Here is a 26569-nt window from a genome sequence, read left to right as displayed (position 1 = left end):
CGATGGGGAGTTGCCCAGTCTAAAAAATCGTTGTGTGTGTGTCCCCACACCTACCTAGTTGGCTGTGTGTGATGTATATTGCACTCCTGACTCATTTAGGTGGACCCTGCGGTTCTTAACATTATGGCTCAAGTCAAGGAAGTCACAGCCCAGCTTGTCACAGAGCCTTGCAGTCTTTGGTTCAAGCCTTCAGCTCGATCTGTTCTATGTATTTGCCTTAGGTTTTATTTCGAGGATGAACCAGCAAAAAGCCATCATTTGTATCACAGAATATTGAACACAAACACAAAACGGTTGAGGGTTCGTAAAATCCATTCCTTTAATACTTCTGCGTATGATGTTGTATAACTTATATAGTACCCAGAGACTCAAATCCTGTGACTTCCATTTAGTTTTGTATTAACGTTAAAAGAAAGATTTATTTAACAGCAGCCAAAGACAAACTTAAATTGTAAAGAACAGTGACGATTGTGATACAGTAGGAAACCATTGTTTACATTAGTTTCTCTCTTCGGCCCATGGCGTAATGAGAATACAGTGAGAACTATGGAATATAACTCACAAGGGAACCTCCCCACCGAACGGAAGAATGTGTGGAACTATGAAAAAAATAAGCAAAATATACAAACTGAGCAGTCCATGCGCATCATAGGCAACATAGACTATGTGAGTCAAGGAGCGCCGTGGTTAGCGTGAGCAGCTGCGGAGCGAGAGGTTCATGGTTCAAATCTTCCCTCCAGTGAAAAGTTTTTCTTCATTTTCGCAAAGTTATGATCTGTCCGTTCGTTCATAGACATCTCTGTTCACTGTAATAAGTTTAGTGTCTGTGTTTTGCGATGGGAACCTTGTTATTGAAGTCGCGAGATATATTTGCTGGATTCATATTGCCCACGGAATACATCTCACGTATTTAATGCACTCTCGTCCAAACTGCCAGCCAGCCAGCCAGCCAGCCAGCGAGCCTCGTTAGCAGGAATTCTCTCTTCCGTGCGCTGTAGTCGACTGACGCCGTGTGTTTCGATGTTTGTTTAGGTGTTACCTCGCATCGGACGGACGGACAGGTCTGAAAATAAAAAACTAAAATTTTCACTCGAGGGAAGAGTTGAACCAAAAACCTCGTTCCGCAGCTGCTCACGCTAACCACTGGACCACGGTGCTCCCTAGCTCACCTTATCCTTGATATTGCCTATGTTGCGCATAAACTACTCAGTTCGTATATTTTGCTTATTTTTTTCATAGTTCCACACAATTTCTTCCTGTTTTCTCGACTGAGCTGTGTTCAGTTTTTCAAGGCCTATCCACTGTGCCAACTTATAACTAAATCTGAGGGGGGTGCGATGGGGAGGTTCCCTTGTCAGCTGCCCGTATTCCTTAAATTACTTGATTTACGATTTCTTTTACCAGTACTTAACGTTTCTACAGCCTACACTAATAGCTTTAAGCTTTCGTAATTTTTTTTTCTTCCTTCACAAATAGTGCCGAGACTGCTGTTACGTTTGAAGTAATTAAGTGTTTTATTTATATAACCATTTGGTTATAAAAAATTGTGGAAACTTACTTCATTAATACGGGCTGTATACAAGGGCGAGGAATTTATTCCAGAATGAATCTTTCACTCTGCAGCGATAAGAAACTGAGGTAATTCGGATGCGCCTTATATATCAGAACGTTAGCACAATCATTTGCAATTGTAGTAACAGTCTGTCGCGTTAGACAGAAAATTCTGAAGGACTGCTGACTTACAAGTCAAACGTAAGCACTGAGTTGTGTCCACGAGGTACGCAACTTCCGCTAGCGTACGTTTTCCCGCCAGTTGCACGGATACTGGTTGGTGACGTCACTTCCTCGTTTCTGCCGCGCGCGCTTCGTAGAGTGAGATGGTGGATCATGAAATGTTCGTATGCGGTTAGGAGCCTTTTGGCTCTGGTGTTGGTGGGGGGAAGTGAGTTGGTGAGGGGAGGGGGCCTCGAGTTCCCGACAGAGGGCGCCAGTGGTTGGGACGATCGATGTGCGCGCAGGCAGCGCCCCGCCCCGCCCAGTTAGCGGCCGTCCTCGCACGTGCATACAGTACTTGGCGGTCATCGGCCGACGGCAGTGGAGACAGCGTCGTCTCGACGGAAAATATACTCCGCCGGTGGCGTCGATCCGGCCGCTATTCCTGGCGTCGGTGGCGGGCAGGTGGTTCGCGTCTCGGGACTCCGCTGCTGGCGGCCATTTGCATTCCTGGCGGGTCGGGTTCGAGGACGGCGCGCCTCCAAGCGGCCGGCGAGTGAAGCTGCGGCCGTGCGCGCGGGCATCCACCGCGTGTGACGCAGTTAGTTCAGTCGCGTACAGCCGTGGGGTGTTGCGACGTACTTCGTCTCGGTGTCCGTCGCGCGATTTCACCGCGGCGAGCTGAACGCGGATGTATACTGCGTGTCGTCACTCCACGCAAGATCGTCCGTCGCGCTCGAAACGGGTGAGTGACTTCCGCAGCGTGGCTGTCGTGTTTAGCGGGAGGACTGGTGCGGTTCGGTGGCCAGCAGTGGAAGCAGTAATGGCGGCGGCTGCGGCACCGCCGGCCACGAGGGCGCCCGAGATGCGAACCGCCAGTGACTCTGTATCGTACCGAACGTCGAACGGAGTACGTCGGCGACAATCGACCGCCAGCAGCCGACACAGTAAGGGATGCTGGTTTATCCGGCAGTCAATTCTTTTCGTATACTATTTGTGTATAATACTTGTTCTGTTTCCCTTGTCACGTGTGCTACAAAATAGTTTGTAAGTGGAAGGAAAGACACGTGGTAGAGTGTGGGCATCGGATCCGGCGCCACGGTGCTCATTCAATATGGCGAAGTGCGTGCGTATCGTTGCGTCTGAGGCCGGGCGTCGCGTTGCGGGTAGCATCAGCGGGCGCGGTTAGGCGCTCTTTCTGGTGACGCCGTGGGGCAGGTCGCGGAGCTTTTCACACGCTTTTAGTGTTGCACTGTGCGCCGTGGACCATCATGCTGTACCGTGCTGTGTTCAAATTGTATTTGTTATTGGCAGTGGTTTTAGACTTCCTCCCCACGGCCCAGTTGATGCCCACTTTTTGTTCTGACCGTTATCATTGTAATTGCATATGCGTGTAAAATATTCAGTTTACCACCGCAACATCAAAGAAGAAAGAACTGACCATTCCAGCAGCAAGGAGCTCGTGACAGCGTCACTGGCCCGTCATGAGTATGAAACGTGTTTACTACTCTTGCGTCGCTGACCCACGAGGCACCGGGGCATGTGCAGCGCCTCCAGCGACGATACGCATCATAGTTGGTTACGTCCAAAGGGAGGCGGCGCGTCCCCGAATTTAGTTTGTGAGAGAGTTTTGGACACGAATGTAGAAATATGTCGGTACCGTGATGCCTTATTGGAGTTTAATAGCGACAGCTTCCTCTCCCCGCTCGTCCGGCCAAGAACTTTATTTTTAGTGATTCATGTATATCAACATAGTACACACATAGAGACTTAGTAATTTTGTCTGATGTAATTAACTTTCAGCCAGCAATGTTAATTTACAATGAAAAGTATAAAATATGGAACGAGGTCTTGCTCCACTGCCTGCCATCAATCAATATAAGGGATAATATACACACCCTAACCAACATTTAGAATCTGGTCTGTGAAAGAGTTTGCGGCATCCTTTGACTAGACTGTAAATTCTTTGCAAAGTCCCTTCTTCGCAATGCCTTCTACTTTTTCTGTCGACTGTTACACTGACAATACACGCGTTAGACATTCGGAGACTGTCCACGTGTGAGATGGGTTGTCACTACATATTTAGTTCAGAATGCCCCCTGTTCGGCTATTTTTGTGGTGTGAGGTAGATAGTGATTTTGTGGGGTCGAAGACATGCTGAACGGACGTGATTTAATGTGCACTAAGCTGCTCCGGGCTTACCGAACCTTTCCTGAGCTAAATTTTTTGCCTTTGAAAAAAGGGACGTAACCCACTGTAAATGTTTATCTGTAGGATCCCTTTAAGTTTCGAGATACTTTTACGCATACCTTGGATTTTACTAGGTAATAAACGAATCCCCAGTTCGAACAAAATGCCGATATGTTTTATTTATTTAAATTTACATTATTTGCAAACAGCAGTACTAATCTTATTTACTAGATTTGTCATCTCCATATGAGAATTTATTTTTTTAGATACTAACGGAATGGGTATTACCGGTCATTTAAACGAAATGTAGATAAACCTTTGAATGTTACCTCTTGTCTGAAGACAGGTTTAATGCAGCTCGCCACGCTACTCCATCCTATCGCATCTTTCCTGTGTAACTGTTGCTGCCTGCACCCATTCCGACCATGTGACTTGGTATTCCTGTGAAATATTACCCCACGCCACCCCTTTATCTCCATTGCGAAATTAGAGTTCGTTGATGCCACATACGTCCTCAAACCTGCGCCTCCTTAGTCATACACTATGAAGGTTGTTTCAGGCCGATTAATTGTAGATCCTTTTCATTCCACTCATATAATAACTGTTTTCTGTAACGCACTTCAAAAGCTTGTGTTATGTGCTATTCGTGTTTCACTTCTATTAAAAGGCCATTGCCAAGGCATTTACTTCTATTAAAAGGCTACTGCCAAGATACTGCTGTTGGGAAGCGCCTTCTTAAAAGTGTGATAATTTTTCTTGTTTATAAATAGACTAAAAATATTACTTTCTAACCGAGACAGTTTAGTTTATTCGACATAGATTGAGTTTTGTGCGCGCATTTCCTTCCCTGAGTGACTAAATAAATCTGCCGCAAATACTTTGCAAAACAAGTGAAGGGTGTATTGCATGACTATTGCTTGTCGCAGTTTGATATATGTAGAGCAGACCTCCGTTGCTCCACAACGAGCAGCTAAGTATGTTGGTGGAACGAAACAGTGTAATTCCAACGTATCCGAGCTTTCATATTTCCTTCCTTTCGACAGGTCATACATTCGTTATATTTTTCGCAGAAAGTGTAAAAAATGATTTTCGATGAATTGTCGGTGCATTTGAATCTTCCATATCCCTGGTCTTCGACCGAATTAATTTTAGGGAACTCTAAGAGTTACTAATGTAAGGCGTTGTGCTTCACCAGATGCGTAAATATTTGTGGCCCGCACTCTGGGACCGCCCGCGAACGGCCACTGAATGAGTTCGGCTAGATTGCCATTCCCCCACCCCAAACCCTGTCAACACTAAGTATCTTCCCCTCGCAGTCCCCCTCCAATCCCTACCTCTGCTCCTTATCACCACCTAGTCGGATGTAAGAATACGGCGCTGTTTTTGTCATAGATCCTGTACACGACAGCGAACCAAGCACCTGGTTTAAATTTATTTCACGCACACACACTAAGCCAAACAAACGATTGGTATCTTCAATGTACAAATTTGTTGGATATTAGGGGCCAGAAGCAGAACAGCTGTATAACGGCTAAATTGCCAGTCTGTATTCGCAGATAAGAATAAAATTTTTTTTGGTTGCACAAACTACTGACAAACAAGATACTACCAGTGATTTCACGGGCGTCTTAGAGGAATAGTACAATGTATACTGAAATCTTAGCACTGAAGTTTGAAGGTGTACAATAGAAACAAGAACATCGTATCGAACTGTTAAAAGCTATTAAAACGTTCTTCGCCTTTTCAGTAAGTCTTTTTGTCACTGGAGGAAGCGGCAAAGAAACTGATTTTAAAAATAGAAGGCACTTCTTGAGGGGCAAGCCACATTATCTACCAAATAAAGGGCAGACAAAGTATCTACAACATTTAGATCTCATAATGCCTGGACGGCCAAAAATTTTCACTTAAGGATCAGTGATTTGCTATGTTTATAGAACTTGCTGTTTATAGAACTTGCTGGGTGCAGAGTTCGGTGGTTGTAAGACAGTAAAATCATAAATTTAAGTTTTCAAGGTAGTTGATACTGAAGTTCCTGTGTAGTACTCTATTGATAGCAGTTCCAATACGTTGCAGCTCTCTGATGCTCTTGCATACAATGTTTCGTAGTGACAGCGCAAAGAAATTACCAAGTCATACATTACATCAGAAAGTGTACTGGCAATGGTGGCTCCAGAGATAGATCTGCTGTAGATAGGATTGCCCCTCAGGAATGTAAAATATTTTGCCAGAAGAGGCACTCTTGAATTTCTAGTGTGAAATGAAAACATGTCCACCATTAGGCCTCGTAAGAGTGTTTTATGTAGAACTCTAAAGGTGAAAGCATAGTTTGCGTTTCTTCCATTTGAAACATTCCAGTGATATAGCTCGGTACGTCAAGCTCTGCAAGTTGGGTTTTTGTGTGACAGTCTCAATACATATGGGTTCAGTCAGATCTACCATTGTGGCATTCATGAGAGCAATCAGACTGCAACCTTTAATGTCCCAGAACATCGACAATTGTATCTAATGGTGTAAGTGAATTACATGTTACTGAACCTGTACTTGATCCCTAAACATGATGCAATTTCAGATTTTGGATTCACACTGAGAAAATGTCTGTAATAAAATTAATGTAGTTGGTGAATTTTAAACATTAATTCACTGTCTCTCAAGTGTCTAATGCAGTTGAACACTTAAGTGAAAGTGACAGCTGCCCTATGGGTGTCAGAATCAGCGTTGTGAAATTGGATTTTCACAAACGATTCCGTCTAAAGCTTACCTGAACTTCGTGACAATACTGATACGGGGTTTTGCTACAAGCTGATATGCCATGTGAGGTGATGCAGTGGTTAGCACACCACACATTCTGGACAGTGGTTAAAATGCCTCACAGACCATCCAGATTTAGATTTTCCTTGATTTCCCTAAATGACAGGATGACTACTTTGAGAGGCCATGGCAAATTTCCTACCCCCCATCCTTTCATAAGAGGAGTTCGTGCCCTGCCTGTAGTGACCTAACTGTTGATGGGAGGTTAAAATTCTAATCATCCTTCAGTCATCATTGAATTGCGACTAAAATTGTCACATTCTGTAGCATATACCAATAGTGATGGCTTTCCCAATCTGAAGAACATTTCCTTGTACCCTGATTACCAGTCTTTAAAGGAGTCCGTACCTTAAATTTGCTTTTATGGGTTGTTGTGAAGGCCAATGGACCCAAAAATTCTTCTGGTCACTTACTGGTTGTTCTCGTACTTCAGTTGCAGTCCCTATAGTGATGCGGAAAACTCATCTAGTCGAGAGTACTCGAGGTTGGAGCTTCTTGAGTAAATTGTCTGAACCTGGTACATTGATACAGAGAACTTTTTCAGGAACTACAGATTTCAACTGAATGATTGAACTGGTAATCCTCTGTGATATTATCATTATTCAATTTTTGTTCTAAGTGGTCAATATCCACATAACAAAGTATAAGTTCATTCCCGATGCTTCATGTTGCAGATTCTTGTGACCACCATTGGTGCAGCAACAGATGTTCAACTCCCCAAGTAAACTGTTGCGTGAAAAAATAATCTAACAGACATCACGATACTAGACACACGGTTCTATTTGACTTCCCACACCAATAGATTTTCCCGCATCAATAGATTTTTGGCTGACCAGGCACGAGACAAATCCAGATGCTGGAGGTACTTAGTCTGCCTTTCATTTGGTAGATAATGTGACTTGCCTTAAAGTAATGCCTTTCATTGAAACCAAAATCTGTTATACTTCTAGCTTCTTTGCCTCTTTCTCCAGTGACACTGCCGAGAATTTGGAGCAAGTAGATTGGTATACCATTTCACTGATTGTGGTTGCTAGGTCTTATGGCTCGTAAGTTTAACTGTTTGATTTTGGAAGTGCCAGTGTTTGCTGTATGGTAGAGTACTTGACTTAAGGTTTGATGGTCAACATATTTTTGGAACAATTGACATACATACTGGATGTTAACACATTGCATATGTGCCTAAGATAATGTGTTTTTAACTAACTGAAAAATCATTTTTTAAAATTTTATTGAAATATTGAAGTTCAGAGCTATATTCGTGGACATTGCTATGTCGCCTTTATTTCAGTTATAGATAACCATTTGTATTTCGAGAAACAACTAGTAAAAGTTTGCTTTCTGCAATTGTTTAGGGATATGGGTGTTGGTAACACTGCTGGTCCAATATATGTAAATGATCATCTTTGCTACTGTTGTTTTGGCTTGAAGAGTTTTGTTTACACCCTACTGAAAGTTTTGTTTCCCAAGAGCTACAGATTTTTCATGTTTGTTGTGGATACTAAACCCTTTTTTTCTTTTTTCTTCTGTTCCTTCTAGGCAATTTATATCATGCCTTGGGATAACTGTTACATTTGCATGGCTACTAAGATTCCTTTATTTGGGACCAGATACTTTTTGCCAATTGCAAAAGAACATGGATAAACCAGTTTCCAAAATACCCATCATCAAAGTGTCCACTTGCTGTTTGTTCTTTTCAGGCCTAAAATCAGGGAGTCCCACAACTACTGTGGATGATACACTGTGAAAAGAGAAAGCAGTTCTCCCGATACTGACGCTGTGAACACTAAAATACTTGCTGTGGGATGACATAGAACTCTTTCTGGATACTTGCATCCTCCAAGAAATCTTTCTTCACCCTTTATCAGTAATGTTTGTCTTGTTGCAGCTTAATTTGAGAGATGGAGGAACTACTACTAGCAAGTGACTGAAGTATGCTTTAATTGTTTTCCCTTCACTACTTGTAGGGAACATCCTTCCATGTGTATATTTTACATTAGATTGCTTTTTACCCCACTTTGCCACTGTTTGTCGAGACAGTTTTAACTGTTAACAACAGGTGGCAGGAACTCGTGAGCAGGGAGGTGAAATAGTTCTTGGGAATGACAGTTTGCTGTGACTACACTTTTGTTTACATTGAGATAATTTTCATATGTTGTGACAATCCTTCCTTCTCAAGTACATCGTACATTTTTCTAGAATAATTATTTTCAGGTAAGGCAAACTGAAAAATCTTATGTTGCTTCAAAGCAACAGTGGAGTTGAGTGGTAATTGCATAATTTAGTGCCTCACTCTACAAATCTACTGATACTGGTGTTTCAAATTTTGGTTTTCAGTTGTAAAATTGCAATCTAGGTTTTTTAAACAGTGTCCAGCTTCCTGACTAATGCTGACCTAAAATGTATAATCCATTTAGGCTACCTGATTATCAATACATTGTCCCATGTGGTGGTATACCAGATATTGGGGATGAAGATGGAACTGTACAAATAGGTGAAAGTCCTCAAGCTGTTTCTGAAACAGCTGCCATGATTTTCTCTCATATGGTGGAAAAGGTTGGGGGGGGGGGGGGGGGGGGAGGAGGAGAGGATGTAGTTTCAGAAGTCAGATAGGAGCAAGAAACAGAACATGAAGGCCCAAAGGTAAGGATCATTAACAAAAGTAATCATGTTCAAAAAGTTCATTTGTAATTACATAACATAGATGTCTATTTGCTTAAATTTCAGGTTTATTTGTTAAGAAGTGATAGTTGTAGATCCTCAGCCAGAATCAGATGTAAGCCACTGTAACACAAATTGAGCACCCTCTACACAGCAGCTGCAGCAAGTGATACATACATGTAAGTGTAGGAGTATAATTTTTTTGCTAAATTTGTGATCCCAGGCACAGAATGGAAAGGATCACATCCACCACCAATAGAGAACATGACACCTTTGCAATGTTACAAAGCATATCTAAAGGATGTATTTGAACTCGTACCTGAGCAATGAAACATCTACACTTAAGAGAAAGATTGTTTCTTTGTAGCAATCAACAGTGAATTCGAGTATTTTGTTGGTACTTTATTGCACTAGGTCATAGTGAAAATGCATTCCATTTTATGAGAGGACTAGATATTGGTTCTTCCAGCTACTGCAGTATTTTCATATTATCAGTAATGAAGAATTGGATGAAGCTAATAGACAAACTCCAAAGTTTGTCCACTTTTCTCTGCATTGTAGTTGCAGACAGTCCACCCAGAAGAATAACACGTTTTTGGTGAACATATATTACAGTCAAGGGTAGAAGCAGTTTGAAACAGCATGTAAGAAATGAGCCTCACAAAAGGGACTTCAAACCTTTTATGAAGGCTGATGCTTCAGACTTGATGTCTAATTTTGAAATTTGTTGGCAAAACTATGTGCAGCAATGGTGTTAGATTTATCTGGGATATTGCTTTGGCATTGACAGAAACTTATCCAGAGAAACAGCATTCCAAGTGCTCGCAGATAGTTGGTTTTTAGGCAATGAATTTTGTGGCACAGTTGGGACAGACAGGATGAGAAAATGTCCTTCGAAGTGGAGCTATAGAGCGCGGCATGGCTGTTGTGACTATAGATTGGACAGAAAATAATTTTACAGAAAATATGTAAATTTTTTCAATAAATGCATGTGTTGAGCCCATGGCAACATGTAGATATTACTCTGCATCTTCAAAGAAATCCATTGATGTACCAAGAGCTATGTTGTGGAAATGCCCAAAAGACATGTGGAGCTTGGTTCTTGCTGATATGTTGGTAGAACTCTAACAGATCGATTTGCCGTAGAAGTGGTATGTCCCCATAGTGTATTGGTATTTGTGAAAGTTCAGCAAAAAGGACTGTGTGTTCAGCTCCTAATATGGATGTACATCTTGATAGTTTTGAATACTTTGCAGATATGGTGAAAGAAGGTTGATGTAAAGTGTGCTTGAAGTCAGCCAAGTATAAAGTCACCTATGTGTCTGTGAGAGAGAGGTGTTAAGACATCTTTCATGGGAAACAATACTTAATGTGGTTTCATAAGGAGAAGATCCAACACAGTGATGTCTTGAAATGTAAGACAGCAACACGTCAGTACGAAAATTTCAAAGTTTCAGTAATACGTAGAGCTCAATTATGTAAAGGAAAATTGGGCATCTCCAAACTGGCAGTAACAAATACTGTGCATAGACCAAAAAGTGCTAAAATGTGAGTGAAAAAATAGTTTGCAGAAATCTCGTGTTTACTGAACTTGTTTCATGTTGCCTTGCCTCCACTGTTATGTAAAAGCAACATTCAAAAATTTTTAAATAAAACGTTTAAAAGTCATATTTCACATTTGTGTACCTACATATGAGGATGGCCCCATAAGTACCTGGCCCAAGAAAGAAAACACACAAATTTTGCAAAAATGCATTTTTCAACATAACCTCGTTTCAGCTATGTACACTTTCCCAACGATGTTCAGGAAGTTAGATACCATTTTTATAATGAGAACTAACTCCTCAAAATAGACATTAACTGCCGACGTCACGGCTTCCTGTGTTGAAAATCTTAGACCACCGAGCCATTTTTTCAAGTTCGGAAACAGAAAATAATCAGAGGGGGCTAAATCTGGCGAATAGGGTGCGTGAGGTAGGAATTAAGACCTTAATTCATTAATTTTGCCCATTGTAATAACCGACTTGAGCTGGTACATTGTCCTGAAGAAACACTTTCTTCTTGGCCAAATGCGACCATTTTTGCTTGATTCCTTCTTCCAAACTTTGCAATTATTTTCGCATAATACTCGCCGTTGATAGCTTTTCCTTTTTCAAGGTAGTCTGTGAAAATATTCCTACGCGCATCTCCCCCCCCCCCCCCAAAAAACCGACGCCATGACCTTGCCTACTGAAGAACCGGTCTTTGCCTTCTTTGGAGTAGATTCTCCAATTTGTGTCCATTAAATTCTTTTGCCTCTGGAGTGAAGTGGTGGACCCATGTTTCGTCATTGGTTATGAAACCGCGCAAAAATCAGCATTGTTGCTGCGAAACCTCGCGTAACACCCAATTGAAACGTCACGACACTGTTTTTGCTCTAGTGTTACCAAACGCGGCACAATCCTCGCGCACACTTCCCTCAAGTCAAAATTTTCAGATAATATGCGATGTACCGCACTGTTTGAAATGCCTACTATCTCGCGCACTTTGTCGACGATAATCCAGTATCCCTTAGTGGATTTTCGCCATTTCTGGAGTCGTCACCTCATTTGATCGACCACTGCGATGCTCGACTTGGCAGCTCGTACGGCCTCAAACTCAGCTACCCGATATTTTACTGTTGTCAACGAAGGAGCAGACTCTCCCAAAGTAGAATCTAGCTCAGCTTTAATATTGGTTGCGCTGAGGCCTTCAAAATAATGTATCACTTAACGATGACCAATTTCCTCAATTTCTTGAGTTCTCACAACGTTCACTACTGATGGCTGCCAAACAAAAGCAAAACAACGTGGCGTCTTCAAACTTGAAACATACGATTCATAGATCGTATACTTTCTAATCCAGAGATATTTTTCAACGACGACTGCCATCTCCCGATTATACCGGGTACTTATGGAACCACCTTCTTAAATAGTGCAAATATTTTTTCTCAAAACTTCAAACTTGGTAAAGAATGGGTTAAGCTGATCTACTCCGTCACTAGCTCTAGCGTGAGTAATATTTTGACAAGAGAAGATTCTCTATCAAAAAAACAGTATGTCATCGCCAGGTAAGTTATTCTTGAATTATGAAACCTGCTTCTCATCGAATCAATTTCCACGATGAGCTATAGATGGTGTAAAGAAGCCATTTGCTCTCTCTCTCTTCTCTCTCTCTCTTTCTCGAAGGTTGCTAAAAATGAAACAACTTTGCCAATGTGGACTTTTGCCCTTTTGTTGCCTCTTTCACACTAATTCAACATTTTTTGATCTGTATAGTTCACTGAATTCCAAGGATTATTAGAACCAAACTTGTATCGCCAGTATTAAAATTATGACACTACCCTGTAGCTAGCCGTCTCTGTAGCAATTATTGAGCAAATGAGCAGTGGGAAAGTAGTGGAAGACCTCAATATTCCCATTAAGAACAATCGAAAATACAGTGTAACTCCAATTAAAGTAACCAGGGTTCCACATTGCACTGAGCAAAGATCGTGCGCGCGCGCGATCGCGAGAGAGAGAGAGAGAGAGAGAGAGAGAGAGAGAGAGAGAGAGAGAGAGAGAGAGCGCAAATGGCTTCTTTACACAATCTATAGCTCATCGTGGAAACTGATTCGATGAGAAGCAGGTTTCACAATTCAAGAATAACTTGCCTGGCGATGACATACTGTTTTTTTTATAAAGAATCTTCTCTTGTCAAAATATTACGCTAGAGCTAGTGATGGAGTAGATCAGCTTAACCAATTCTTTACCAAGTTTGAAGTTTTGAGAAAAAATATTTGCACTATTTAAGAAGGTGGTCGCATAAGTACCTGGTATAATCGTGAGATGACAGTCGTTGTTGAAAAATACCTCTGGATTAGAAAGCATACGATCTATGAATCGTATGTTTCAAGTTTGAAGACCCCACATTGTTTTGCTTTTGTTTGGCAGCCATCAGTAGTGAACGTTGTGAGTGAATTCAAGAAATTGAGGAAATTGGTCATCGTTAAGTGATACATTTTTTTAAAGGCCTCAGCGCAACCAATATTAAAGCTGAGCTAGATTCTACTTTGGGAGAGTCTGCTCCTTCGTTGACAACAGTAAAATATCGGGTAGCTGAGTTTGAGGCCGTACGAGCTGCCAAGTCGAGCATCGCAGTGGTCGATCAAATGAGGTGACGACTCCAGAAATGGCGAAAATCCACCAAGGGATACTGGATTATCGTCGACAAAGTGCGCGAGATAGTAGGCATTTCAAACAGTGCGGTACATCGCATATTATCTGAAATTTTTGACTTGAGGGAAGTGTGCGCGAAGATTGTGCCGCGTTTGGTAACACTAGAGCAAAAACAGTGTCGTGACGATGTTTCAATTGGGTGTTACGCGAAGTTTCGCAGCAACAATGCTGATTTTTGCGCGGTTTCATAACCACTGACGAAACATGGGTCCACCACTTCACTCCAGAGGCAAAAGAATTTAATGGACACAAATTGGAGAATCTACTCCAAAGAAGGCAAAGACCGCGCCCACACACACACACACACACACACACACACACACACACACACACACACACACACACACGATCTTTGCTCAGTGCAATGTGAAACCCTAGTTACTTTAAATGGAGTCACACTGTATTTTCGATTGTTCTTAATGGGAATATTGAAGTCTTCCACTACTTTCCCATTGCTCATTTGCTCAATAATTGCTACAGAGACGGCTAGCTACAGGGTAGTGTCATAATTCTAATACTGGCGATACTAGTTTGGTTCTAATAAGCCTTGGAATTCAGTGAACTATACAGATCAAAAAATGTTGAATTAGTGTGAAAGAGGCAACAAAAGGGCAAAAGTCCACATTGGCAAAGTTGTTTCATTTTTAGCAACCTTCTTGGTGCAACCTTGCCAAAAAAATATACCACACAGCTTTATTTATAAAACATAATTTTGAAACTTATGTACTGCATTGAATGATAGTTTTCACTTACTCATTAGAATGAGTGGACAGGACGACACACTTTCGAAGATAACTAGAAACCCACAGAACAGGAAGTAATGAATAAACCTAAAATGGGCGGTTTGTCATTCTTTGTGTGCCCTGTGCATTGATGCCGATAATGGATGATTCAGGAAATTCACAGGGCACACAGAAATGGTGGCAAAGTTGCCCTAGTTTACAGTGGTTCCTTAGGAACTAGGTTTGCACTTCTAGGCCTTCCTCAAATAATTTGACTACATAGATAGACCACATATTAGCTTGAGTTTATAACTGCACAAAAATTTTGTCTGTAGATTTATACAACTGTGTACAAAACAGAAGCATAACTGATGTGAAGCCATCATACAACTGTTGTTTAAGCATTATTGAGGATATTTAGCCCAGCTGCCAATCGTGTGATTGCCACAAGTTTCAGGACCACATTCTCATTTTCAAGTGCAAAATCAAGGAAACCAGGTAAAACAATTCTTATACTAACATGCATATAAGGATTAGACATTGAGTTACAACCTACCTTGAAAAATTGTTTAATGCTATTAGGATTCGTCACAACTTAATAAGAAGCTGCACACGTTGTCAACTCAGACCATGAAGCATCACAAGCTCGTGCATTCACCGTTCCCAAGGTACAGTTGCTAACTAAAGTCGCTGCGATCACCTACTGACAATGACATTTACTTAACGCCCAGCACCAACGGTACTACTGTCATAAAATCTTTGAGAAATATGTCTAGTCCTTGCGAATTCTAACTTAGAGGTAGTTTTAAGTCAGAATGGGCTACGACCAGACAGGGATCTCTTAAGATTTTAGTCTGTGGAACTTGGGGTAGCAGAAAGCTAGAAGTCATGAACAAAAACGATTAATTTACTTATTTTTGCTGAATTAAGTAAATATGAATGTAATTGATATACTTATCAAAGAAGCAAGAAGTGCTTCCCGGCTGGCTTGGAGATTTTGTCCGCTCAGGGACTGGATGCTTGTCTTCATCATTATTTCATTCTCATCGACACGCAAGTCCCCGAAGTGGCGTCACCTCAAGACTTTGCACCAGGCGATCCGGTCTACTCGCCGGGAGGCCCTCCCCACGCGACATTCGTCTCTGACCACGAAATGTGCAATGCATGGAGGTAAAACGAAAATACAAGCTAAAATAAAAAACGGTTAGTCTGTTTAGATTGTCGCTATTTGGTAGACTATTATTAAATGATTAGTTACCACTATAATCAACCTCTCGACAATGCACTGCGGGAGTCTACTCAACACTTAGGAGGCGTTGCTGTTATAAAGTATAAGGTGCGTTCTAATATGATGTATCCACCTCCCACTAGGTCGGCAGGCGTCTCTTATTTCTAGGAATCCAACAACGCGCTTCATCTAGCGATCTGGCCACGTTATCGTGGCTACATGCCCCTCTAACTCGTTGAATTTTTCGTTACAAATGGAATTAACTTTTCATTATAGTCCATTTTTAGAGCCATTGCTTTTCTGTCTCCTAGTAATTTCCGGCATGAAAAGAACGAAATTTTAAGCATATCTAACCAACTTCTGACGTTTCCTGTTATAGTGGTAAACCTAGTACAGACGTTAGATACATTTGAATTTTGTCGAAGTGTTCAAAACGTGTGAATTCCTAAGGGACCAAACTGCTGAGGTCATTAGCCCCTAGACTTACACTACTTAAACTAACTTACGCTAAGCGTTTGTGTTCTTTGTCTAAAGTTGAGTTTGGAATCAAACTTCGTCGGGCATATTATCCTGTATTCCAGGGATTGTAAGATTGGGAACTACTGCACAAACTACCTTTGTGGCAGTCACCAGGGAGGACTGAGCTGGGTCGGGGCGGCTGGCGAGGCGCGATCAGTCTTCTCGGACCGCGAAGTCCGTAATGAATGGGAGGGCGACGGCTGAGCGTGCGCGTTTCCCGCCACGGGCGACACGGCGCGTCGCGGCAGCAGCGGCGGCGACGCTGCGCAGCCGCTGAGGCGCTCTGGCAACGCCGCGCCAGCAGCAGCGCACGGCGCTGCCTCTGCCTGGAATGCACGCGCCACAGGCCGGCGCGCCGCGGCCCGTTACACTGCGTGTAGTAGCTTACTAGCCGGAAGCGGCCATGTTGTTTTTGTGCCGCCGGCCGCCGGGCGGCCACATTCCGACACGGTACAGTCGCGGCCCGTCGGCCGCGGTACACTCGCATCCAGTCCCGCAGCCCCTCCGCGACCTTGCTTAACGTCGAATGCGTGGGTGACAGCGTGCAGTGTGCTAGGGCGTACACCTACGCCCACAGCCCGTGTCAATCCGCCTTCGGTCGCCCGCACCTTGCCATTTCCGGTGGCTGTCCGGTGAAACATTACAGCTACTCGGTACTGCGTTTGGTTGATATCATTGCCTGCAGCGCTGTCACATTATTCCGTAACCGGTGATGTGGCTGCCAGTGCCCCCAACTTTTGAAAAAATAACAAACCTGCACGAAGCGTATGCGCACAGGAACTAACACGTTTTGGTAGCTCTAAGTAGGTCAGTCACTCTTCGAACGCTGCAGTGACCACATTGCGGAAGGTAAGAAGATGGGAGAATCGTGGCAACTGACATTGAAAGGGACTACATCCGAGCAAAACTTACCTGACAATGAAGAGGTTACTCAACGGACACCTTACTCCGGGAGATCACCTTCGACCGGGGCTATTGGCAACTCCCAACCGCCATGGCTACTTAAGAGCTACAGTGGGAAGAACAGATTCAAATGACACTCTGAAGCATTACCTAAGAATGTTCGCACCACAGCTGATAGCGCAACGACGCATCTTCCAGGGATCACGGGGCCTACAAGGCAGCTCGGGGAGCATTGTACACCGAAGAACTACTTATAACGAAAAGCTTTCCACTCTTCAGAGAGAAACTTGTTGATAAGAACAGAATCGACTGTAGAGATGCTACCGTTGAGAAATTGAAGGCTTTATATGAACTTTGAAGTTTCCTGCTGTTAAAATCTAATGCTCTATTCTCCACTGATTGAACAGGAACGGACATCTCTCGGAGTGTAATGTAACTGAAGTGCATGTCTGATCAAGTGTGCCTTAGGTTTGACAACGCAGTACTGAAGAAAGAAGACTGACACAACAGCTCCAGTTTCCTGGTTATTAGAATGTTTCATAAACTGCCAGAATAGTCATACAGTCGTTCAGTATGCTAGCATTAATTAGATGTTGGTGGGATTCAGACACAACTGCGGGTTTGAAATGTACACACCCAACAAACCCTGTAAGTATAGGTTGAAAATTATCGTCCTGAATGACACTTAAGACGTATCATTTCATCAGTGGATATATTTACTCGGAGAAAAATAGCGATAGAATTTCCCTATCTGGAAATGAAACTTGCAAAACCAACGCAGGCTGTTAGGCGGCTTTCAGAACCCATTTTTGGTACCAACCGGAATGTGATAGCTGGTAATTTTTCTTCGAAGTGGTGAAATAGCTGCGGAAGGCTGGCTTCAACTATTTGGGGCACTTCGCGAAAACATGAGGCGGATACAGCTTGGTTTCCGAGCGCGAGGCAGAAAACAAATACCCAACATGTACGGCTTTACTGTAGTATCGTTTGTGCCAAATGGAAGTAAAGCTCTTGCTTCTATCATTCATGTACCATAGCAAAAATAAGTGCAGTTACTAACAAGCTAGACATTGTTGTATACATCACTAAGGAAGGCGTTGAAACCACTGACGAAAAATGTATCGCGTAGGCTACTAGCCGTCGGGCCAATCTGCGACCATTTACTATCTCTGTTGGTCAAAATCAGCTAGGACAATGAATTTGCCCATTTCACAGCTTTCCCACCCAATCCACTGCAAAATGAAATTGTGTTTACGTCGCTTGCCAAGGGACTTGTGGATCCAGCTGTTCGCTCGAGACTGAAGAGTACCCACAAACAACTTTAGCTGAGGTTGACAGTAAGCTAGATCTTGGAAGAACCTGTACTGTTGTACAACGCCAGAATGATTCAGACAAGTAAGCGGGATGTGGAATATGCTGAAGGTGAAGTGACCGCAAAACAAAATCACTCTGTGCTCACTGTAATGTGCCCATCTGCCCTCTGTACAGTTCGTATTTGCGAAAATTGCTGTAAGCGATATGCTGTGGAAATTTGAGTTGTGTAACTATAGTCATGTATGTGATAAAAACTTCGTTAGCCATATACCGATTCTCCCTCGAAGCACATTACAATAGTCTTCATTAATCGAGTATTATTGCATTAGTGATTTTTAATGTTCAACTTGCTTCCCAGTTTCATTAGCAAGTATACCTCCTGTTTTTTGTATTAGTCAATAAACACCTGTTATATACCACTAAAAGTTTTATTCTAGTGCCTTGTACTATTTTCTGCGTGCGGGTATGCGCAGTAGCCATGTCACAACGGTTAAGGCAGTGTACCCTGCCAATCACGTACGTCTGTACATCTGTACTCCGCAACCCAACTTGCGGTGTCATTTTCCCCAGTGTCGGCGGTGCACATAGTTCCTCTTGCAGCGTTTCCCATTAAAGTTTCTTGGGCCCCTCCGTGCAACTTTTTGAATTTTTTCTGTCTTCTGGTATTACTTCCTGTGGTATGGTCCCACAATGTAGAACAGTGTTAGATGTCTTTCGTGCAATAAATCTGAGCCCATCTGTTTTCTCCGTGGCTAGATTCGTGGCAGTGCCATCCACACTCTTTGGGTTGAACTAGATCGCCGTTCGTGTGGCCAGATCATCTGATCCTTAATCTTTCTACTCGTATTACAGTTAAGGTTAGTCGGATGCCAATGCTTGCAACTGTATTTCGTGACGTATCCGACTACTACTGTCCACAACTGCTTAGTCTGCGAAGGCTTTTTTTGGAGCTTCAGACGTCGTCCGCCAGATTGTTTACGCATCGGAATTAGCTGTGGCCCTATCATACTACAGTGAGGTTGCTAATGACGGTGCCTACTCATTAAGACTGAATACTGAATTCTGTATTTCAAGCCACAAACAATGCCCTCTTATCCCTGTGTGAAAAATACTTGACATCAGGTAATTACTCCATTTGAAAATTTGCTAAATTTCATCCAATATCGCTTCCTGAAGTTTCTGAAAGGCATCTTACATTGGCTGACATACCATGTCAATAGGTAGCAACAAGATCCTGATACCACGTTCTCGGAGTAGTTCTTGTGAAACGCAAGACTCATAGTAAGCATTGCATTTGGGATTGGAGGCGCGTAGACTATTATTTACCCTATACAACCTTAAAATTGCCGAGCACACGAGTCATTTTTCTGGTAAAGGTCGGCCCTCCAAAGCACATGTGTACCAAGGCAGTCATGATTTCCCTTCTGTATTGCGATGCGGTGTCACAGCACTGCATCCCGTATAGCTACGGAATGTGTTGTCCCCACATCCAGGACATACTGAACAAGATTCACGGCGATGAAGTTAAGGTAAACTCTTATGGATACAACGTCGTCTCTGTTCTAAGAAATAAACGCTACGATCTAAACGTGAAGAGAACCACCAGAACGGAAATAAGTAACCTCATTCTAAAACCTTTGCACATTGTCACAGAATACTACCTCATCTGTCATAAATAATCGTACTTCCCTTCCTGATCTGGAAACGGCTACGAGGCTCAGCGTAGTAGTATTTACTAGATGTTGAAACAGTCGTCGAACAAGTTCACAAAAAGGGGGGGGGGGAGGGGGTAGAGCAAGCTGTGCCCAAAAATTTGAACTATGTCACAACTTTTCCACCAGAGCACATTAGACGCTTGTTTTGACTCGCTTTCGTGCTGCCGACTGTCTGCAGTTAACATTGTCGCAAACTACGCCACCCAAAGGCATGAACCATTCCGAAGACGGATGAGACTAAAAGTTTGGGTCCTTAGGAGGAGGACCTATTGAAACCCAAGAGTAAAAGACGCCAGCAATTGAACTACAGTTTGATTTCTTTGGATACGCAGCGGAGTTAGCGTCCTTCACTGGCTCGTGTTTATAGGGCTCCCACGTTGCGAATCGTCAAACATAACTCGAAAATGACTCAGGTCAGTTTTGTTTAAAAAGAGTGACATTGCGGACCAAAGATTAAGAGTACTAGCACCATAGAGAGAGAGCTCAGACATTGATTCATGGAGCGAACGGAGTTTTTCAAATATTCAGCTGTTTTAAGATAAAAATCTGCTTGGGTGGAAAAACAGCACAGTCGTAACTTCCATTGTCTTTCTAAATTAGCTCGGTGATAAAGTGCCAGATTATGTATGCAGACTATCGGATTCGGTCTCCAATCAAAGAATGTTTATTTATCACTTTTTTCACGTCTGACAATGTTAATGTGAAAAATGCCGAGTTGCATCATGGCTTGTAATCCACATTGGTAGGTAAGGTATCAGTCAGTTCAAAGATCTGGGAAAGGCAACACCATATCTAATGAGACTGTCTAGTAAAGCACTGCAGTGTTGAAAACAATCTTCGGATTGTTGACTGCTTACTACTTACCTAGATGGTAATACCCCAAAGTGTTGCGAAACTGAAATAGATCAAGAAATCGGTAGTATGCATAGAGATCGCAAGGAAGCCATTTTTTATATATTCCATACAGTAATGGAATAGGGGACGTAGTTAACGTAGATGTGTACAAATGTAGATAGCAAGTGTAGTAATCTACCTACTCAACAGGTGTTACAGTTGATAGGCTCGTTAAGATGTGCTTTAGCACTGATATGTGCTACACAGTTAAATTAGTCTGAAAGCTCCGGTGGTCGTAAAGTAGGTTTAATTATTCCAGAATCTGGCATATTTTTCTGCTATAATAGAAGCTAATAGTGGATCAGTTCCCACTGCAAGTGTTTGTATTTAATAGTTCAGAGATGCCGGTACTGATGAAATAGCTAGCTGCAACGTGTGGAACAAATTATGCTGTTTCAGAATAATTAGTAGGAACTGCTTGTCCTTGACGGCAGCTGTGTAGTAAAAGGAACTTAACAGAAACACCCATATCATTTATCATACATTAAGGTCCTGATTGAAAGTTTTGGGTACGAAGTTCCACAACCTTCAGGCTTCATTTGTATCTGATGTTACCGACAGTAGCCATGTTTCTACTAGTTCAGTAGTATCAGAATTAGCCCACAGGTTTAAGACGATTGGTACTCGATGTGACTACCGTGCTAACTTCGCGGTAACGGGCTGGGCTGCCAGTTCCTAACTAGTGACGTCTTATCGATGCGTAGAAAGTGCACGAAATTCCTGTGGGCGACGTCTTTCATTAGACAATTAAGTTTCTGTTATAGCATCACCGTACTGTACCACATGCCCGATAACTGAGATGTGTGCTAAGTCATTCGACACAAACTTTTTGTTTAGAATATTCTGCGATAAAAACCACCAAACTGCGAACGTTCTGTATGAAGTAACGCCCATTGAAATGGCGGAAAGATCGGCCATGACCACGAATCAGGAGTCCCGCAGTTACAAATAAGTAATACTATTTATTCGTATTGCTGTGTGTGAGAATATTTGAACTTAAACATAACTACGACGTAACGCATGTTACACAGTGTGTTGTTGATGCTTGAGATATATTTTAGAGGTCGTGGAATTGGAGGGTGAGTTTTATCGTTGTCTGCAGAATTAAATGTAGTCATTATCTGCATTATATTAGTGAAACAAGGTGCAAAGTTCAGAGCACGCTTCAGTAGGATAGGTTTTCTCTGCTAAGAGTTGGTTTAATTTGTAGAACAATTCTGTGTGGGCTCTTAAGATTTATACCCTAATGGTGAATTCATCTTTTGTAAATATCAGAAGTAACCAGAATGGGAGACTGGTCGGAGTGGAAATGCTTTAACAACATACTTCAGGAAGGTTGTATACTGTAGTGGAAAGGGCCTAACGTGCAACGAGATAGAAATGGTGCTACTTTAAAGATACGATTTTTTAATTGCTGTACTCCATTTGAATTAAAATAAGACTAAAAAAATATACCCGTAGTTTAACACGTTATTAGGTCGTCCTGTGTGTTACAAATTGTGCAATTCTCTTAGAACATATTTCACGAATGACAATGCAGTATTATTTTTGCTTGTTGGTCTGCTCGGTGGGGGCTGTGCGAATGAGGCTGGTAACACAGGACGTCTATGCTGCGCTGCATGACAAGCATGTCGTGCAGGTAGTATCGGAAAGTGTTTCAGGTGGTGATCATGTGGATGATCACGCTGAGCAGAGAGAGGGAGAGAGGGGGTGGGGGCGCTTGTCTCCTATACCATCAACATGTTGAAAATCCAATGAGGAATTACACACACACACACACACACACACACACACACACACACACACACGGACGGACGGACGGACGGAGAGAGAGAGAGAGAGAGAGAGAGAGAGAGAGAGAGAGAGAGAGAGAGAGAAATTGGCCATCGATTGGGTGACCTAGCGTCGGCATTGCTTTGCCCCTTGCGCAGTGAGTTTTCCGGTTCTGTTGGACCGCATTCCAGCCAGCTTCGTTTCCCATGGGCAGCTTCGCCGTGGTTTGAGTCCAGCTGCTGGCAAGTCACCAACAGCCTTCTGCGCAGAGGGCGAGAGCTGGCGGGGCTAAGTGAAGCGGGGATATGTTTATCTCGTTTGCCGCCGCCGCCGCTGTCGTCGCCGATGGCATTGACCTACGTGAAGGTCACGTGTTTACTGACAAGGCATTTCAACGCCCGCCGTGGGAGCGCCGACGTAGTCACTGGCGGGCGTTACCGCTTGTCAGGAATGCGTGGCGTTCATCGGTTTGGTGCCTTGCATGTCGGGAGCAATGACTATATAAAATATAGTAGCTTATCACTCAGTTCACAGGTTTGGCGAAGCATTCTTTTGTGTCCGAGGCTTCATATCCGCAGTATGTTTAAGTGACGTGTTTCGCAACCGCCAATCACATAAGCTCATTCTGTCTGCAAGAACTATTGCGTTTACATGCTGTCAAAACCGTGGATTACGTCATCTGAATATTTTTAAAATTTTAACATCTCATTTTTCGTGCATCGTATGTCTTAAAGTACACTGGATGAAAAAAAGTTTATCAGCATTTCGAAACTCAATCGTTCTAAGCCCCCCCCCCCCCCCCTCTCTCTCTCTCTCTCTCTCTCTCTCTCTCTCTCTCTCTCTCTCTCTCTCACACACACACACACACACACACACACACACACACACACACAGTCCGAATAAGTCTTCCATTGCAGAAGTGGAATGGAATGAATGCTTGGTGTTACACAGGTAAATTTACACGTCAGAAAGCTACTTCAGAAATTGACCTGGAACCTCACAACCTGCCGGCTATTAACCTACTAGCTACTACCAACGACGTTAGAACAGTTCCAGCATTAGTTGCGTAGTACTGCTTAAATATTCTGGAAATTGATATGAAGACTAGTCACATGGTGGTTTCAGTTCGATAAATTTTGCTTCCTATACAAGAAATATCACTGCTATTGATAATTAAAATTTCACCTCGATGATCGCGGTTTCGTAATAAATACACGGAGTTCTAATAAAGCATAAACGTCAGGGGAGGAACAAACGAGTTGTAATTGTAGCTTGATAATCCTGATAGTAAGAGTGTCTACAATTTTGTGGTATGGTTGCGAAACTGGTGAACTTTATATTAGATGTCAGTGGACGAACGTCTAATCACGGTTACCTATTACGCTTGAGATATGGTAACTCCACAAGGGGAGTAAGAGTTTTAAAGCCTCGTTGTTTGACTTACCACAGTCAACAGCGTTGACGCAACAACGTTCGCTGCTTTAGGCAAGAAAATCAGAATGTTAAGTCATACGACGATCACTTCTGTTATTAAATTTACTTCATAGTCGCAGGCATTGCTCCAGTATATTTGTTACCGCACAAAAATTGTTTTTATTCGAGATAAGTTTTCGCTTGCTCGACTGGCAAATCTCTTAGAGTTAAATAATTAGCTACATTGTACAAAATGGAGTGACATCTGTAAATATACAGAACGTTCGAAGACAATATCAGGAGAAGTCTGATTTAGAATGAGTAAACGTATGGTCAACAGAAGTGACTCATTTTGTAAAGCATTTTCAACTGTACGATAAAGTTTGAATATTCGTGCATAGACGCTTTCACGTGGACCCGATCGAGAGTAAAGTATGAACTCCCGGCATCCTGCCCAAGGAATAATGTAATATTCGTGAAGCTTCGTTTTAGCGACGGCCTGGTAGTGCCTATGCTAGTAAAATAAGGTGAGCATCTAAGAAATCATTTTCGCTTAGAACCAGCTAACATCCTAAGTCTCACGTAAGTCTGCAGGCTTTCGTGGCCGTTGTCACTTAAAATATTCTTAGGTATTTTACCTGAGCCAAATACGTTACAGAAATAAAATACGTTACAGAAATAGTCAAAGTTGAAACTTCGGCTGTTTCTTATCGAACTGGTTAACACAAGTTTCTGTCTTTGAATTAATCCAGCTTGCTGGAAATCCATAAATACCTATGCTTCAGTGTCATTAATGTAGAGCATGAATGCTGTTGCCTGTGTTGACCTAAGTTTTTTGTGCCTTCGCAAAATGTAGCTGTTCATATTGTATTAATTCACTTGTTTATATTAGTCTTGGGGATACCGCGTGTTTTTTAATAACATTGACTGCTTGTGGTCATAGGTATAGTTAAATTTTTGACTGGTTTAGCGTTTGATTCTGAATTAGACATTAATTTTAGTTGTTTGGGATCGACGGCCGGTGTTGTCGCATCTGTTTCCGCTATAGGATCGGTGATGCCAAAAGGCATTTCCTTCACTCTCTTGGCATCTGGCAACATATTCAACTATCAGCTAAAGAGTAATTAGTAATATTAGAAAAATAGAAGCGGGGTTCCGTTTGTATCTAACAGACAATGTGAGCAGCAATTTTGCGATACATGAGATGTATGATTACACACTCTTAGAGAAAGTTCAGTTCTCAGGCTAGAACAGTCAAGACCCAGATTGTTGAGGGTCGATTATAATTAGGTGAGGTTCTTTAACGAACACAATACACCGACGAAAAACTCTCGACAGTAAAAATCCATCCCGCGGAGGCGTTGTACGTCGTGAAGGCCAAGGTGGTGCCGAAAGGCGCCCCGTCTTCCTTGGGCGTGTCTCTTACCGCCTGCCTCCTGGTATTGATCGCAGGAACTGCAGGGAAGTACATCTCACGTGCTGGACCACTATGGTCTCGATTTCTGTCCAGTGTCAACCACCCCTGAGCAGGAAGTGTTTTATATTTGGTATCGTCCATAAGCGGCTGGGTTCGGAAGATCTGCGGCCGATGTACAGTTGTGGCTATCGGTACACCCTGACTTCTTGAAATGCATGATGTGCCCACACAAGTAGTAATTGAGCGCTTTTTGTACTAATTAAATATTTGTAGTGCTGCAAAGTGATAAGGCCTTGTTCTCTAAAACTTGGTCGCGCTATTAACTCCGCCGGCATTTCTGGGAATTTGGTTGCGTGTCGCAGATAAAGCTAAATGCATGAACGAAGGTACATGTATTGTCCCATGGCCTTACTTGACCAGGAAGTTTAGAATCACACCAGTGAAATGTCATTAAATTTCGGCCTTAGTATTTAATAAAAACACACACACACACACACACACACACACACACACACACACAGGTGGAAATCAGTGAGACACTATTTTAGATTAGTATAAGATTCTGAAACTATTTTAATTCAACAAAACTAAATCAGTTTGAAAGCGGGAAACCGAACAGGACTTGACACGGAGTAGCTTCGGTGACAAGTTTAATGTGACAGTCTACTTCATTGAACCAGAAAAACATTGTAGGGTAGCGTTCTGGAATAGTGATAAAATTTTTGGTCGATTACCCATTTGGAAAACGTTCGAGCAGCATAATCTTACCTCTCACGTTTGCTTTGAAAGCAGTAGTTAAACTGCTCCACATGTTCATAAATATCTGGTTTCCTGAGGATAGTGTGCAAAACAACGGGTGTTCGGACGTGAATAGTAAGTCTCGTATGGTTCGTTCGTTGTATCTGAATCTACGTGTGTTTCAGTTAACATTCATTACTCAGATCCCACTCGAAACTGTGGTCAACATGTTTGCTAGGATACTTAAGACCAGCGGTGATTGTGTGTGTGTGTGTGTGTGTGTGTGTGTGTGTGTGTGTGTGTGTGTGTGTGTGGGGGGGGGGGGGTGC

The 26569-nt window shown here is 42.6% G+C and overlaps 1 protein-coding gene across 5 annotated transcripts in view; it reads left to right on the top strand.

The window, feature by feature from the left end:
* LOC124796446 (serine/threonine-protein phosphatase 4 regulatory subunit 1-like) overlaps positions 1–26569 on the top strand; it is a 325673-nt gene that overhangs the window by 204144 nt on the left and 94960 nt on the right. Inside the window, exon 1 of one of the 5 annotated variants that reach the window (XM_047260650.1) lies at positions 2291–2660. The exons of 3 other annotated variants lie outside the window; for them this stretch is intronic. The gene's annotated coding sequence lies outside the window, so the exon portion shown is untranslated. Of the gene's footprint in view, positions 1–2290; positions 2661–26569 lie in introns of those variants that run through there. One more of the 5 variants, XM_047260651.1, reaches the window with a different exon arrangement.

The sequence above is a fragment of the Schistocerca piceifrons genome, chromosome 4 (assembly GCF_021461385.2).
Source record: "Schistocerca piceifrons isolate TAMUIC-IGC-003096 chromosome 4, iqSchPice1.1, whole genome shotgun sequence".
NCBI lineage: Eukaryota > Metazoa > Arthropoda > Insecta > Orthoptera > Acrididae > Schistocerca > Schistocerca piceifrons.
Note: the sequence above shows the minus strand (reverse complement) of the source record. Positions and strands in the feature narration are given on the sequence as shown.